We start from the raw sequence: 15,884 nt of genomic DNA, 5'->3' as shown, positions 1-15,884 counted from the left end.
TTCCTTTACTCTTGATCTTTTGCTCTTGGCTTTAACTCCGGCTTTTGACTGCGTTTCCTTGCTTGCCTTTGTGTCTACCTTTTGGCATTGTCTTCTTCATTATACCTTTGGTGTAGAGTTGTGCTCTTTACCACTTATCACACATTTGACATATTTTTGCATGCTCATTTGGCTACATATTACAAACATCTTTTGGCTCGAGAACATTTCTTGCTTGCTCATAATGGTGGCATATAAGATTTTTTTTTTGTGATTTTTTTATTATCGATGATGATGTTGTGAATGTGGATGAAGGCCATGTTGATGATGATCTAGCTGGTGATGCTATCATGGACGCTTAGGGTTGCACAAATGGATAAGTTGATTTGTGGTGCAATGTTCTCTCACCTCGACGCTACCTTGTAGTGTGCCACAACAGAGTGTCGCCCTTATGCTTTTGCTTTGTTTGCATGGTGTTTCCTCTGAGTTAATTTTGTGCCCTTTTATTGCATTTGCATCGCTTCTGGGATTCTATCAAAGAACACATCCGTCACACTTGTTGTCGCTATAGAGGAACTCGAGAAGAGCCATTGTTACACTGATGTAACCCTGCTACCATAGCCAAGGAGGGCTCTGAGCTCTAGTCACAACCCAACCGTAGAGGAATGTGGATAAGTATCCACATTGCCGGTATCCTTCCATTTAATAATTTCTCAGGTACACAATAAACCTTGTGTTCCGGTCTTTGAACCTAAGAATTCTCCTTGGTTCACATGTAAGTGCGGTAACTCCAAGGACTCAACTACAACTTTAAGACAAACTACGTTGTCTTGGTGATACATTATTTTCACATGCCACTCACATGAAAAACTAGGTGTACTTGAGAGCTCTCCAGCAACTTAAGTTTGTAGACTACGCTAGCAACCATTTGTAGACTACGCTTCTAAATATTTATAGACTACGCTACCATGCTATGCTGCCAACTTGTTTACTCTTCTCCTTGCATAGCTCTACGGCCATAGGAGCTCTAGACTAGAGACCATAAAACAACGTAATTACAGCAAACTAGTCTCATGAACAACAAAAAATAGATTCCAAAGGTGCGAAGATTATTCATCTATGCACAAGCATATGCTTTAGAATCTTGTTGGGTTTTCAGTTTAACCACCATCAATCTACGGATGGTTGACCTCACTCTTACTTAGAGTGATATTTAACCTTTGAAGATTTTCCTTCAAACATTACTACCAAACTTTCTATCTCTACCAAACACTATATCTGCAGGGGGCAGGCCATATAGTTTGTAAAGATGTTTGATAAAGAGCCTTTCAAACTCATATGTTTTCACGTCTTATTACTTGGAAGAAACTTGTCAACCTATTTACTTTTCCCTTCAAGAAGAGTTTTCATCCGTGAACGTTTCAAAAATTTGTAAACAAGTGTTTGTGTGTAGATCATATGGTTATCTACACCTGTAACTTCCCTAAGTACTATGACAAGGAAAGCAAGACACACAACACATATTTTCCTTAAGTACTACGAGCAAGGAATTATGCAACACTCGTGTTTCATCTGGAACACCAAACCATAGTTGCCACTTGCCACTATGAAGGATGTCAACAAAACACAAACTTCTACTAAGGCATCGAATAACATCATGCCTTTAGTATATCTACGGCCAACCATGTCTCTACGGACATGTTTATGGGCTATCTATGGTCACATCCAAAATCTAATAGCACTATCCAGACACACCTCTATAAGTGTCGTCTCATTGGACACCTCTACTATGCGAAACAATATCGTAAACCATTTCAATTATGGGAAATGATTTACTATAAAGAAATAAATGAGAAATTCTTTATCACTTACCTAATTTGTATATACACACGCTGTGATATGTGGATTAGGGATGCCTCCAAAAAACCTTACACCAATAGACAAACAAAATCAATCTCTGTACTTCGAGATTGCTTTGACATGAATAAGACAACAGCTAACTAATTTGTGTTCAATATTAATATAAAGTCTGGCATATAACAAATCTTTGTTGCCTCCCCATGATAATGGCAATGCATTACCTACCCGTATAGGTGGCAATATACTACCCTATTGTAATCGATGACAACAAAAATTAATGGGTCCTTGTACGCACTTCATAAACATATTACAAAACACAAATGTGTACGATTATTCTTTTTCCTAGAGCAAAGTAAAGAGGAACAACATCCACTTTACCCTGTCTATTAAAACACCAAATTCTTCCCTTGATTTGGTTGAGTAACTCCGTACTCGTCTAAAAGTAACTTTGTACCCATGAATATATTTTAAGTTGGGACATTTACAAAGCTGTCTTTAACAAGATGCTCGAGCCACTTATTGTGAAGTACTCCTTTAACATTAATTTTGTACCCATGAATATATTTCAAGTTAGGATATTTATAGAGCTATCTTTAACAAGATGCTCAAGCCGCTTATTATACTGCGAAATGCTCATCTAGATTGCCTCAAAACCTTTGGCACCACGGCACAAAGTATGGGGTATTCTAGCACCCAATTGTTGTTGATTCAAATATATTCACTCAACAACTATGTCAATCTCTAAACTCTATGGTTAGCAACTAACCATGAGTCCTCCTAGGCTGTGATAGTAGCCTTAGATTTCAACTTTTAGTGTGAATATAAATAGTAAAGTCCCTAAAAGAGTTGCTCAAGACTTTGTCGTACCACCTCATGGCCATCTACCATGCCTGAGCATAGCATGACAACAATTTCATGCATACTCAACTACACATTGAACAATCTTACCAATTTGGTTTAGCACCAAATTAACAAGGTTAGGGCTTTATCTAGAATAACAAGCACCTAAGGCTTGTGGCTTTCCATAAAATTTGAGCCCGTTGGAAGTTAACACCTATATCAGTTAAATGAACCTATCACTTTCTTTCGATAACTTTATCATCCCCATTTGACACAAGGTCAAGCGGGCATGAAGGGTCCGTTTCATTACATAACCCAAGAGATTCATTTGATCACTTCAAATCAATGCTCACTCTTCTTCTCAAAGAAACCTCGACTAATCACTCTGGATTGGCACACCTTTCTCACGAGGAAGGCGATGATTGTTGGAAAGTGTGCGTGCATACAACAATACCATGCCAAAGTATAAAAATGATCAAGAAAACTGCTAGGCATTCCATACTAGTATCAAGATCAAGATTTGTGTAATCACTCTTGACTATCGCCAAATCTAGTGTGGTTTGTCTCTAATCTCTTCGGATTAGCTTCAAACCGTGAGTTTACTTCTAAACCAGCATGTTCAGTCCTAAACTCGCCAGACATGTTAGAATACTCCACTAAGCTCTCCAGCTGAGAATTCTTTCTAACAAACACAGTCATGGTTTATAAAACTATGTTGGATCTAATGACAATAAATAACCATGCTCGTCTGGAGTGAAGTACTTCTCACTTTAACAAGGTAGTAACCTCATCATATACTGGTAATGATCCACTCATTTCCCAGTGCCTTGCAACTGGTAGATTCTATAAGGATATGAACTTTGCAACACTAAATAGTCCAAGTAAACTAAGAATTTACCTTTTTAATTTATGAAAGTCATTCCATACTTCCATAATTTGTACAATAGCAGCCTAAGATTACACTCCCTAAATATTGTAGGGTGTCCCCTGCATATAAGAATCATCCGACAATACTAGTGTCCCTGCTCACCAATAACACCATATTAGATAATTTGGAAAAAATCCCATTTTCATTTGAAAAATGAAATCATGGTGGACTTGTGCAAAATTTTGTCAAAACTCCCTTATGTGACATATCATGGGAAAGACCTTGAAGAGTAGAATCTAGATCTACAATCTCCGACAAATTTGGAGTTAGCATGTTTAAGATATATGCAAAATTAAATGGAGTGATTGATTCCCAAAATATGAGATTTTTCCCAAATTATCTAATATTGACTTCAATGGTTCTATAGCATTCTCAAACTAGAAACCACTTTGTCAGCACACTAATATTTGATCATGGCTATGCTACCCAGAGCTTCTCTGAACTCTATCATTGGATTTCTTCCCAACAAAGGCTATCAAGTGAGTTTCAAAGCTCAATCTTGTCCAAACACTTGATACGAAACAAGTATACCAATACTTGATCACTACGGAACAAGCGTATAAACAACTAAGGGTTTAACCTATGTGTACGAGCCTTGGTGTCCCATACCACCAAGACCACAATGACCTTTATGAGCACTTGACGTCCCATACCATCAAGTGAGCATGAAGCTCATTGTGACACACAAGTGGACTCTTTTCCTCTCCTTGAGAAATAAATACAAAATCTCAAGCATATGGATGACTACACATCCAAACCAAGGGTGTTTGACTATATGAATTATGCAACACCATATATGACATACAGTTTATTCCAAAGTTTAACATGGCTATAATATAAGGAACTCCACAGCCTTCAATACTCAATCTAGAGTATTTCTCAAAGTAATCTAATAAGATCTCAATGGGCCGCTACCTAAATTGGTAATCAATCCAAGCTCTTAAGGTATTAAAGAATAGCCAGACAAGCTAGCTTAGAACAAGACCTCTTAGGGATACTCTCATTTCAAACAAAAGAAGCAATGACATGCTCCATAGGTAGGTTAAGTAACTGCGTACTTTCTAGAAGTCACATTGAACCACAGTTCAAGTCATTAACACCCAGGTTTCTCTACGTTCAGTAAACTCCAAACTTAAGGATCACTATGGGTGTTAATGACTTGAACCACAGTTCAAGTCATTAACACCCAGGTTTCTCTACGTTTAGTAAACTCCAAACTTAAGGATCACTATGGGTGTTAATGACTTGAACCACAGTTCAAGTCATTAACACCCAGGTTTCTCTACGTTCAGTAAACTCCAAACTTAAGGATCACTATGGATCTCACTCTAAGATACTCTCATTTAAAAAAAAAGGAGCAATGACATGCTCCATAAGTAGGTTAAGTAGCTGTGTACTTTCTAGAAGTCATGTTGAACCACATCTCAAGTCATCAACACACAAGTTTCTCTACGTTCGGTAAAGTCCAAACTTAAGGATCACTACGGATCTCACTCTAAGATCACTACAAATCTTAGAACAGTTTATCTCTATGGACCAGCAAGTGCTTGCATCTCTACGGACCAAGCATAATATACTTTGGTTGTTAAGTAGCACAACACTGTGATTGTTTAGTACGTCCTCATCCAAGAGACCGTCTCATGAATCTAGGACCATACAAGCACTATTAGACTCTCCGGCTTGACTTATTAAGTCATTCACTAAGCCTCAACGGGCTAGGCTACAACACTGTAGTTGTTTAGTGCAAGATAAAAACGGGCAATGGATTAATTGGCATTATCCCACAACAATGGAATCTAACATCCTTGTGTGCCTAGCCTTGTGTGTGACTCAGCACACACAAATGTCATGCCTAGCTACACATGCACGTAGCAACCAAGATATGAAAATTAAATGGTAGCTAATGCCACATTTCAAGCGCGTCCATCGATGCAATATACATGGTCACTCGTTGGGTGCAATCCAAGCTCCATTACTCTTGAATCAATGTAGCTGTCATGTGTGACTACGCACACGAGCAATCGGTCACAAATACAAGTGCATACACCCACAAAATGATGACCACGACAATGGTGCTAACCTTGCTCGAAAGATTTGCTTTGTCTATGCTCCGATGACGGCACAAAATTACCTACACATGGCTGACTTGTGTCATCCAGTGTGTGTTTCAGACACCCCCCCCCCCCACACACACACACAAAGCCCACACACACACCCAAAGCGTTTCCACGGTTTTAAAAAGAAAAACCGTGGGAACCTCCCAAAAAAATTTAAAAAAATTATTAGGCTCTAAAGCTTTATCTTTGCCTTATGGCCTTCGTGCAGCCGACCAGGTCGTCGAGAGTACAGAAGCTACTATGCAGGCTGTTGAGAACGCTGGGGTCAGCTGTGCAGCCTGCGCGACGTTTTCCGTTGCCGTTCGGCAATGGTTACACTTAGCTGCCGTGGCTAGCGCCCTGGCTGTCACTGCCGGTGGCTGCCGTTCAGGTACTGGGTGAGCTAGGCAAGAGCCTGATAGGCCTTGCATAGAACAGGGCACGGAGAGTAAACGTTCGGGACAGCCACAGAGGTCCGGTAGCCGGACGCTAGCGCATACCACAGCGCCAAGAGAGACTCTCTCTTATAACCTCGCTTACCCTGCGGCCGCATACCACCTCCGTCTTATTAGAATCCCGAAGCTATGCACGTCCGTCTTGTCGGATGCCAGCCATGTGAGCCAGGCGCCTAAACGGAACAATAAATTTTTTTCCCTGCCGAGCTGCTCTGCTGCTACCATATCTTCACAGTGCCGTACAGAAGGAAAAACAAGAAAGATAACCATTCAAAAATAAAAATTGAGATTATCCTTCTATCTTCCGAAGCTCGATCACACGTGAAGAAGTGAAGGAAGCTCGGTCACACGTGAAGAAGTGAGCGGTCGATCCAACCATGCTCTGATGCCAATGTTACATCGCAGTAACCGTAGCCATAGCCAAGGAGGGCTTGGTTACACGCGAAGAAGTGAGCGGTTGATCCAACCATGCTCTGATACCAATTTTATATCACCGTAACTGTCGCCATAGCCAAGGAGGGCTCCGAAGCTCTAGTCACCACCCAGCCGCCATAGAGGAATGTGCATAAGTATCCACATTGCTAGCTTATATGGTGGCCTGCTTGCCCATACTAGCCCAACTACCCACAGTCCTCCGACCTGGGTGCCTCACCCCGAACACACTCGCCACATGCACTCTAGCGTGTGGATTCCATGTCCGGTCGAGCTCCACCGTTGCTACGGGTGACTCACGCATGCCGTTTCCAAACTATGTGACACCCACGATTCTTCCCGTCCTTAAGCGGTGAAGCTTCTTCACCCCGCTTATGCGGGCAAAGGCCGACATTGGGGCTGCCTTTGTGGCCAGTTGCTTGCATGGTGTGTTTCCCTGGGTTGACTTGTGGGTAGTTTTTTGCTACTCTATTACAATTTAGCTTTTACAAGCTTTATTGCCATGGCTCGCACTAATCAAAGTGCTTATAGCTTTGGAGAGCACGATGGAAGCTATGTCTATTTATGGTCAATGGATTAGTCGGCCTTCTTCTTCCTTTTTAAAAAAATTGGCACACAAGCGACTGAGTGTGTGTGTCTTTGTCTTTGATGTGCTTAACAAAAAGGCTGCTCCATGAGAAGCTTGGATTGCTACACCACTTGCCCACAACAAGCTAAAACCCTTGCTTCCTCTATTAAGTGTAGAGCTTTTGCTTTCTCCCTATTTTCTATATGCACTGGCTACAAACTTCTCAATCTTTTTTTTTGGGTGTAGCCAAGATGCACCTTGTTGCTCACACAAAACTACTTGAAGATGCTCTCTTCTTAACCGTGGAGACCTTTCTCTCTCTCTCTCTAATCTCAAAGGTAGCAAGAAGGGAAAGCTATGATGAAAAGAGACAAGGACCCTAATTTGGAAAACCCTAACCACATTAAGAAATCCTAATAACAAAGATTAGTGCTAATAATGTGCACAAATGTTAAACTAAGATAGGAAAGCAAAACCAATCTATGATACCATGTTAAAAGCATGGATCGAGCCCTCCTAATGTCAAGATGACTATCTACTCAAGCACTAATCCTACACTAATGATAATACTAATCTAAGGTGGATGCAACCTAAGCATGGATCGAGCCCTCCTAATGTCAAGATGACTATCTACTCAAGCACTAATCCTACACTAATGATAATACTAATCTAAGGTGGATGCAACCTAAGCATACTCATAATGATGAAAGATTAATACTAATAAAGCTGAGACTCAAGTTCCATTAGGTTACAAGATTGAGACTTGTACTCATAGAGAGAATTGAGAGCTTACTTGTTCCATTGCTTGAAATGACCTCCTTTTATATGAGCATGTTGGCTTTGTTAGCTCATGTGGGATTATCCTTGCTTGCTCAGGTGGCTGCTTTTGCTATTTACTCATACTCACTCCCTAGCTTCCTTGTGCTCAGTGGCACCACATTTCTCAATGGACTACCCAGGTAGATAAGCTCACACATACAACTAAAAAGATAGATTTTCAAAGGTTAACAAACTCCTGGATTTAGGACAAGTGGAGGATTTTGAAATCAGTTTCCAGCTAGTTCTATGTCAACTGGGAGTGAATTTGGTCAGTTGGATAGGTCAGCTAAGGCTTCTTGTAGGAGAATGATGAGAGCTTTTGGAGGTTTGTACTGACTTGGGAGGACAACTGAAGTAGTCAGGTGGACCAGACATGGAGGTTGGGAGGGTGTTGAAGTGTCCAATTGAGTCAACTAGAGGGCTGAGGACAGTTGCTGAGTTGTTGGTGCCTTTGGAGCTGCTAGAACATCGATGATGATTTTATGTGTTCTTCTTGTATCAACGTTTTCAAGATTCTGACACTTGATGGTCAAGTGTGGGATGTGTACTTGCAAAGGAGAAGATACTTCATTACAGTGCTTACAGTACTTCTAGGTGCATTCCTTTTTGGCATGAAAGCTAGGGCAGAGGACCCGAGGGAAAGTTTAAAATCCTCCATGATAATTTATCTCAAAATATTAATGATATGAGCACTAAGTACCTTACGGACCTATTATGTTGTTGTAGAGGAGTACCATGGAGCCGAAGTCCACACAAAACTGAAGAGTAGCCTAATGTGACGAAGGTGCTTAGTGCAGATCACATGTAAGAAGTCTAGGTGGAGGCACCACATTAGCACGAGCAAGATGTCATCACGCAAAAAACACCGGAGGGTAAAAAGGATCTCTGAAGTTCTGGCCTAGATTGGTTGTGTAGAAGCTATTGGGTAGGCAAGGAGAGATGGCACAAGTACTAGAGGAGGAGCCACTGGTGAGGTGTTGTTGGCTGAGATGTTATCAAGGAAGATCACACGTATGGTTTTTTATAGCATGAGACAACCCATGATGATGAATAGGTGGTAAGCGCTAGTTGTGTATGGACATCACTAAAGACCTATGTTTTTGTTCCCTATGGCACCATGAATGGTTGCGTTAAGTTCAGCCTATTGTGGACAGCTTGTGTGACCTCATATGTGCTTTGTGTTAAGGGATGTATATGCTTGTGTTAAGGGCTATATATGCTGCTGGACAGTGGGCTGAATGGCGAACAAGATAGAGAAAAACACAAGGGAATAGATGGCCGGAAGCCCTAAAAACATAGAAACCCTAAAAATATAAAAACCCTATAAGTGTAAAAACCCAAAAAATGTAGATGTGGCCTAGCTCTTATACAATATTGGCATCTAGGAGATCACATATATGCAGCTATGGAGGCTTGAAGATCACCACCATTATGAGGTTTGTAGAAGAGAGATGAAACAAGGAGAGAGAAGAAGGTTTAAGCCATAGCAATGGTTGTACAAGATTAAGAGATAGAGAGAAAGTAAGAGGGAGAGGGAGCTGAGATACTCAAGCCAAGAGATAGCAAGTTTGCACAACTCAAATGATACGCATTGTGGTAATGAATCCACCCAAATACATGGTTTTATAGACACCAAGGCCTTATATTTTGACCCTAAATAAAAGGGTGTTCACACCGTTAAGGACACTTAACCAGACTACATATTAACTCTGAAATACCAATGGATATAACCCAAGATGCCACATTAGGAAGTCTTGTGGTAATGGTCATACCAAAAAATGCTGAGGTTTTCGAACGGCTTGTAGATAGTTAGTTGAGGCTAACTAAGTTTTCGGACGGCTTGTAGATAGTTAGTTGAGGCTAACTAAGTGGATGTCAAGTGAAACCAACCATTCCATGGCTAGTTTTGACCAGAATAGGAATTGGGTGTAAGACCAGTTGGCATGTCCAAGGTTTAGGACCGCTTAAAATTAACCGAGCTCAGTGAAAATCCAAGTGGATAGAATTATGAGGAATCATGATGATTCTTAGAATTTGAAGTCATCCCACTTGTTGTACGGGTTGTAGACCATGAACACATTAGTGAAGGATTCCTAAATTTTGGAAGTAAACCTCTAGTTGAGGCGGTTGTTGGTGTATTATCTGTCTTTAGGATTTATGATGAAAAAAGTGTTAACCTATGGCGGACATTGAGACGTATTACTTTTTACGTCATATAATTATTTTATGTATTCTGAGTCATATAATTATTTTACATCATATAATTATTTTACGTATTCTGAGTCATGGGCCGGGCTTGTCGGCACCACATGTAAAGGGTAAGGGGATTGGGCGATCGCCGATGAGAGGCGCACCTCGAATTTCATCAGGATAAGGGTTAGGATCGGTCGGCCATGTGTGGGCGCCCATGTGTGAACGGTCAGGTCACATATAAAAGTCAAATGTAACCTAAAACCTCTCATTCTTTGAGTGTTGAATACAAGAAGTGGTCTTACTTCTTCTCCATCTCCTTCTCCAAGCATGTGTGTGTGTGTGTGTGTGTGTGAGAGAGAGAGAGAGAGAGAGAGAGAGAGAGAGAGAGAGAGAGAGAGAGAGTGTGTGTAGTGATCGAGCATTGCATGGCAGGACGGCGGGGCGGTAGAGCGGCGGCGGCGGCTCCTTCTTCATCGCGGTGCGAGAATCCTTCACGAGACGACGGTCTGAGCGGTGAGTGACACACCATTGCTCCCTATTTTGAGCTTGCTATAGTTTCCTGGTTGTGTGCTTGCAGCCATTCGTGGCTCGCACACGGTGCTTGGCAAGTCCCTAGCTCCGACACGTGCGAAAAGAGCGCACATTTTTGGCGTCGCTGCTCTGTCGGGAAATTGCCCTGCACCAAGCTCCAGATGCAGCTCGGGCTGCTGTTTGAAGTCTATTTTATCCTGCAGGAAAGGCAAAGAGAGGCGTGTTTGTGTGTTTGCTGCTGTTATTCAGTCATTTTCAGTTCTGTTTTCTTCATTTTCTGCACATTTTAGTTCTGTGTGTTAGCTGTTAGAGCAGTAAGTTAGTTAGTGTTAGTGTGTGCGTGCGCGCGTGTAGACAGAGGGTAGAAGAGTTGTTGCGCGCTGTGCTGCTATGTTGGCAGCCCGCAAAGGGCGCTGGCGCGGTAATCGGCCAGCCCTAGGTGCACATGAGCTATGTATCTCTAAAAATATTTTTTAAGTTAAATAATAATAATAATAAAATAAAAAATAAAAAAATTAAATCAACCGAATCCGCGTGGAAAGAAATTTTTTATTGAAAAAAAAATTAAAAAAGAAAAAACCCCCAATCGACCCCGACCTCGGTCTCGATCTTTTGATATATATATATATATAGGAGAGTGAGCCTCCATAGCTTTCTCTTAAGTGAAAGCTTAAGGGGAGTTAAGCTCTATATATAGTCTATCCCCCCCCCAAGGAGTGGAGTGGGCATCATGTGGGACAAAGCCTCCACCTTTCCCCCCACAGGCACCCTTGGACTTTCTAATTTAAGCCGCACAAATAGAGTGTTCTGAGGGCCATGGGAGCTTCGGATAGGCGAACACTATGCTATAAAGCATGCTAGGACCCCTTGAATGATACGCTTGTCTTGAGCTATCACACTCCTTAGTCCAGTTTCGACCAAACGGGTTGAAAACAAGACAAAAACGGGGTGCAAAACACCTGAGAAACCACTTGTGTGGGCTTCAAGGGTAGTTACCAACGCCCGTAGGATACCCACGTCACATGCATCTATGCTCTGGTCAAGTGCTAGAGTCTGAGCAACTAGAAAGCATTTCAATTTACGCAGGCTCACACCATCCCTCCACGTTAGTTTCTTGGCCTTCAGTTTTGGAACCCAAGGAAGTGCAACCCAAGATCCACGAATAGCGGCTAGTGACTCGTCCTTTGACTCTGAAGTCATGGAAGGGCATCCTACCCAAAACTCTGAGGAAGCAAGCCAAAACGTGCCAGTTTGGGCCCCATAACCTAGATCTAGCATGTTTAGTCGTCTAATAGAGACTTTTAGTAGAGCTATGCGCTTTGAACCTGCGACAAGTGAAGTAAATGAAGGAGGTGGGGAAGTAGATTCGCCATTCACATCTCATGTAGACCCTGCCCTCCCAAAGAGTATCCATGTGGATATTCTACCCACTTCATTTAATGAAGGCCCTACTGAGCTACCACCTTATGACGCTCTTCCTAAAGTAGAGGCCCCTAGAAGTCAAACCACAAGAAGTGACATTGCATCCACTTCGAGAGAACCTTTTGGCACGCCAAGTTTAGATGGGATATTTCTCAATGAAAATTGGGAATATGACCTACACAACAGAGACTCTGACTGACCTATACATGGGTTACACATACCATGTAGGTTGGTTAGAAGTCATACGATCTACATCTAGTGCCACCAATCTAGATGAACAACAACAAATGATATCTGAAGTTGTCCATAGAATTATCCAATTCGAGAGGCAGAATAGGGGAGTGAACCTAGTTTCAACTGGCCCTATGAGATTTTTGGACACAGGCAAGGCTAAACAACCAACCTTGTCGCCGCAATTGGAGACTCCCTCGGTGAGTCCCGTAGATCCTTCGTATGTTGTTTCGCCTGGAGTCTCAATGTAGGTTGAGTCCACGAGCAGTAACTTTAGCTTTCCGACTTTGGCTCAACTTTCCATTAGGGAATCCACAATGCCTACTCCGATGATGAGCATGACAGAAAGTGTACCCGTTACCACTGTAGTTAGAAAAACACCGCTACCTAGTGGTACAGTACCTACAACAGTGTGTACCAATGCATATCAACCATATGTACCTATCGCTACTCATGCTCATGTAGCTCCTATGCCTCTGTTATGCCAATGGCGTATGCTCCACGAATGCCTTATCAGAACCCTTATCCAAGAGGAGCTATGCCTAGTCACATATCATATCCTGCGTCAGCTGCATACATACCAAGACCAATGCTAACTCCTGTCAACCAGGCCATCCCAAAAGTGCCTCCACCAGCTATGCCTGCTCACTTAGGTGATCTAGCAGCGTTTGCTCAAATGATTGGACGATCTATTGCGGAAAACATGCGTGGCATACCTGAGAGAGAGCCTAGAAGCAAGGCGGTACAAGTTGCCAACTCCTGTCAAACCAGGCCATCCCAGAAGTGCCTCCACCAACTATTCCTGCTCACTTAGGTGATCTAGTAGCGTTTGCTCAAATGATCGGACGATCTATTGCGGAAAACATGCGTGGCATACCTGAGAGAGAGCCTAGAAGCAAGGCGGTACAAGTTGCCAAGCTCACTCAGAACTTCAGTGGTGGTAACGAAGATGTTAGGAAGCACATTGAAGTTTTTGAACACGTGTGTGATTCCTTGGAAGAGCACAATGAGCTACATAAGTGTAAAGCCTTAGGCTTAACCTTGAGTGGAAAAGCCAGAGATTGGTATCGAACTTTAAGGGTTGAAGAGCGTACTCACTATCCCACGCTCAAGAGATTGTTCTTGAAAGAATACATACGTGAGGGTATGCTTTGGGGTGTAGCATCTCAACTCCAAAAAGCTGAACGCGAGGAAGGAGAGTCAGTGAGAGACTTTATGAGTCGACTAAAGCATCTAAATTCTCGCTGTACTCCCGATGAAAAAACAACCAACTTCTTGATAGATTCATCCGAGGATTATGCCACGAGGACATATACAATGGCCTAGTCGTTAGAGGTCTTACGACGTGGGAAGCAGTCACTGTGCCAATGCAATCCAGTTATAGAAGACAACTTAATGATTGCAGGTAAAAAGGTGTCTTCGGAGACAAAGTCTGTTAGTTCGCAAGTATCTGGGCACGAGCCAATGACTGTAAAACCTATTGCCAAGGAGCCCAAGATATCCGAAATGTCTATAGCTGACCTTACTAAGGCTCTCCAAGAATACTTTAGGGGTAATCGAGCTCCTCACCACAACCTCCGCATCCGAGGGTTACTCCTATAAACCAGATGGGTTGTGAGTCACATAGTGCGTGTGGGGATTATGAAGAGGATATAGACCCCACTGTTCCATATGGGATTGATACGTTTGAAATGACTCCCCAGGAGGATCATTTCGGGCAAGTCAAGCCTATATATCAAGCGGCTGGTCTTGCCACAAGAGGGCAAAACCTTAATACATTTGGGGATTATGAAAAGGATATAGACCCCACTGTTCCATATGGGATTGATACGTTTGAAATGACTCCCCAGTATTACATGGAGGATCATTTCGGGCAAGTTAAGCGTGTATCAAGCGGCCTCCGCATCCGAGGGTTACGCCTATAAACCAGATGGGTTGTGAGTCACATAGTGTGTGTGGGGATGATGAAGAGGATATAGACCCCACTGTTCCATATGGGATTGATACGTTTGAAATGACTCCCCACCAGTATTACATGGAGGATCATTTTGGGTAAGTCAAGCCTGTATATCTAGCGGCTGGTCTCGCCAACAAGAGGGCAAAACCTTAATACCTTTGCCAGGAGACCACCTCTTCAATGCTACAATTGTGGTGGACCTCATCGTGTAGCAGAGTGCCCTAATAGGCTACAGAAGATCGCTACTCAAATGCAACCAAATCAAGGGAGCACGTCGGGAATGCCGGTACTGGCATAGATCATTTGATTGCTCAATGTCCACATAATCCAAGTGCACCCAATATTACGCCATTGAATTTGGTCGAGCAAAGAAAAAGAAAACGCGACGGAAGAGATCGCTTAATGCCACAAGCTCCAAACCTAGTTTAAAGACGAATATAGGGACAGGAGACGACCCTGTGTATATGAATGATCCTGAAGATGATTCTGATTCAATAGAGACCAAAGCCAGTACTTTAAGGGAGGAACCCACTCGGGAGCGCAACGAAGGAGAATCAAGTAAAGACATAAATCGGGGGAAACAAAAGGAAACTCCTCCTACCCCACAACCAAGTCAGCTAATGCCCTCTGGGCTACCCAGACTGACTGAGACTCTCAAAGACAAGCCACGTGGGCCAAAAACCCTCAAGAAAAAGATTGGGACTTACCCAAACCCAGTAGAGGAGATTGAACGAGTGCAACACTTAAGGGGTTTGGTGGAAGAAACACAAAGAGAACTGGAGCCAGAACCTAGAAAAATCAAGATCCCAGACACAGTGAAACACAAAGAGAACTGGAGCCAGAACCTAGAAAAATCAAGATCCCAGACACAGTGTTTCCTACACAAGTTCAGCCGCACAGGAGCCATAAACCGTTAGCTATACCTAGTATCATTCGGGAAGAAAGTGAGGATAGGACATCAGGAAGTGGGCAGACACCCTTCTTTCTTGAAAGAATGTTTAGTGAGAGAATGCTTGACCCCATCGAAGAGGAAGTGATTCCATCTTCACCAGTCCCTAGTCAAGGGCGGATATCTCAAAAAGTACCGTTGAATGTGTCCAAACTAATGGATTTCATGTCCTCTGAAATCAGAACTACGATCATATCCAAGTTATACGGAGATCCTGAGCTATTCTTAGCTCTTCGGGCATTTCTCAATGGAGAACTGAAGGTGGGGTTACCACAATTTGCAAATATGGATAGACCTAACACGCTTCAAGATGTGGAGGAACATTTGGATCTACAGCCCAACCTAGATGAAGACTCGGTCGTTGAAATACCTGTTAACAAGTTGGGACAGTACTTTGAAGGTGACGAATCTAATGCAACCCTCCCCAGGGATTAACTCTAAAGGGAATCCTTGATGGTGGTGCTAGAGTGAGCATTGTGACTAAAAACTGCTGGGAATCTATGGGAAGACCTCACCTAGAAGTCACAAACATAGTGGTTAAGATGGCAAACGGAACTATAGCTAAACCTATTGGAATGCTAAGGGACCTTGAGATCAAGGTTATGGGATACAAGGTAAGGCATA

Source organism: Cibotium barometz, chromosome 46 (assembly GCF_041138505.1).
Source record: "Cibotium barometz isolate CiBa-2024 chromosome 46, ASM4113850v1, whole genome shotgun sequence".
NCBI lineage: Eukaryota > Viridiplantae > Streptophyta > Polypodiopsida > Cyatheales > Cibotiaceae > Cibotium > Cibotium barometz.
Note: the sequence above shows the minus strand (reverse complement) of the source record.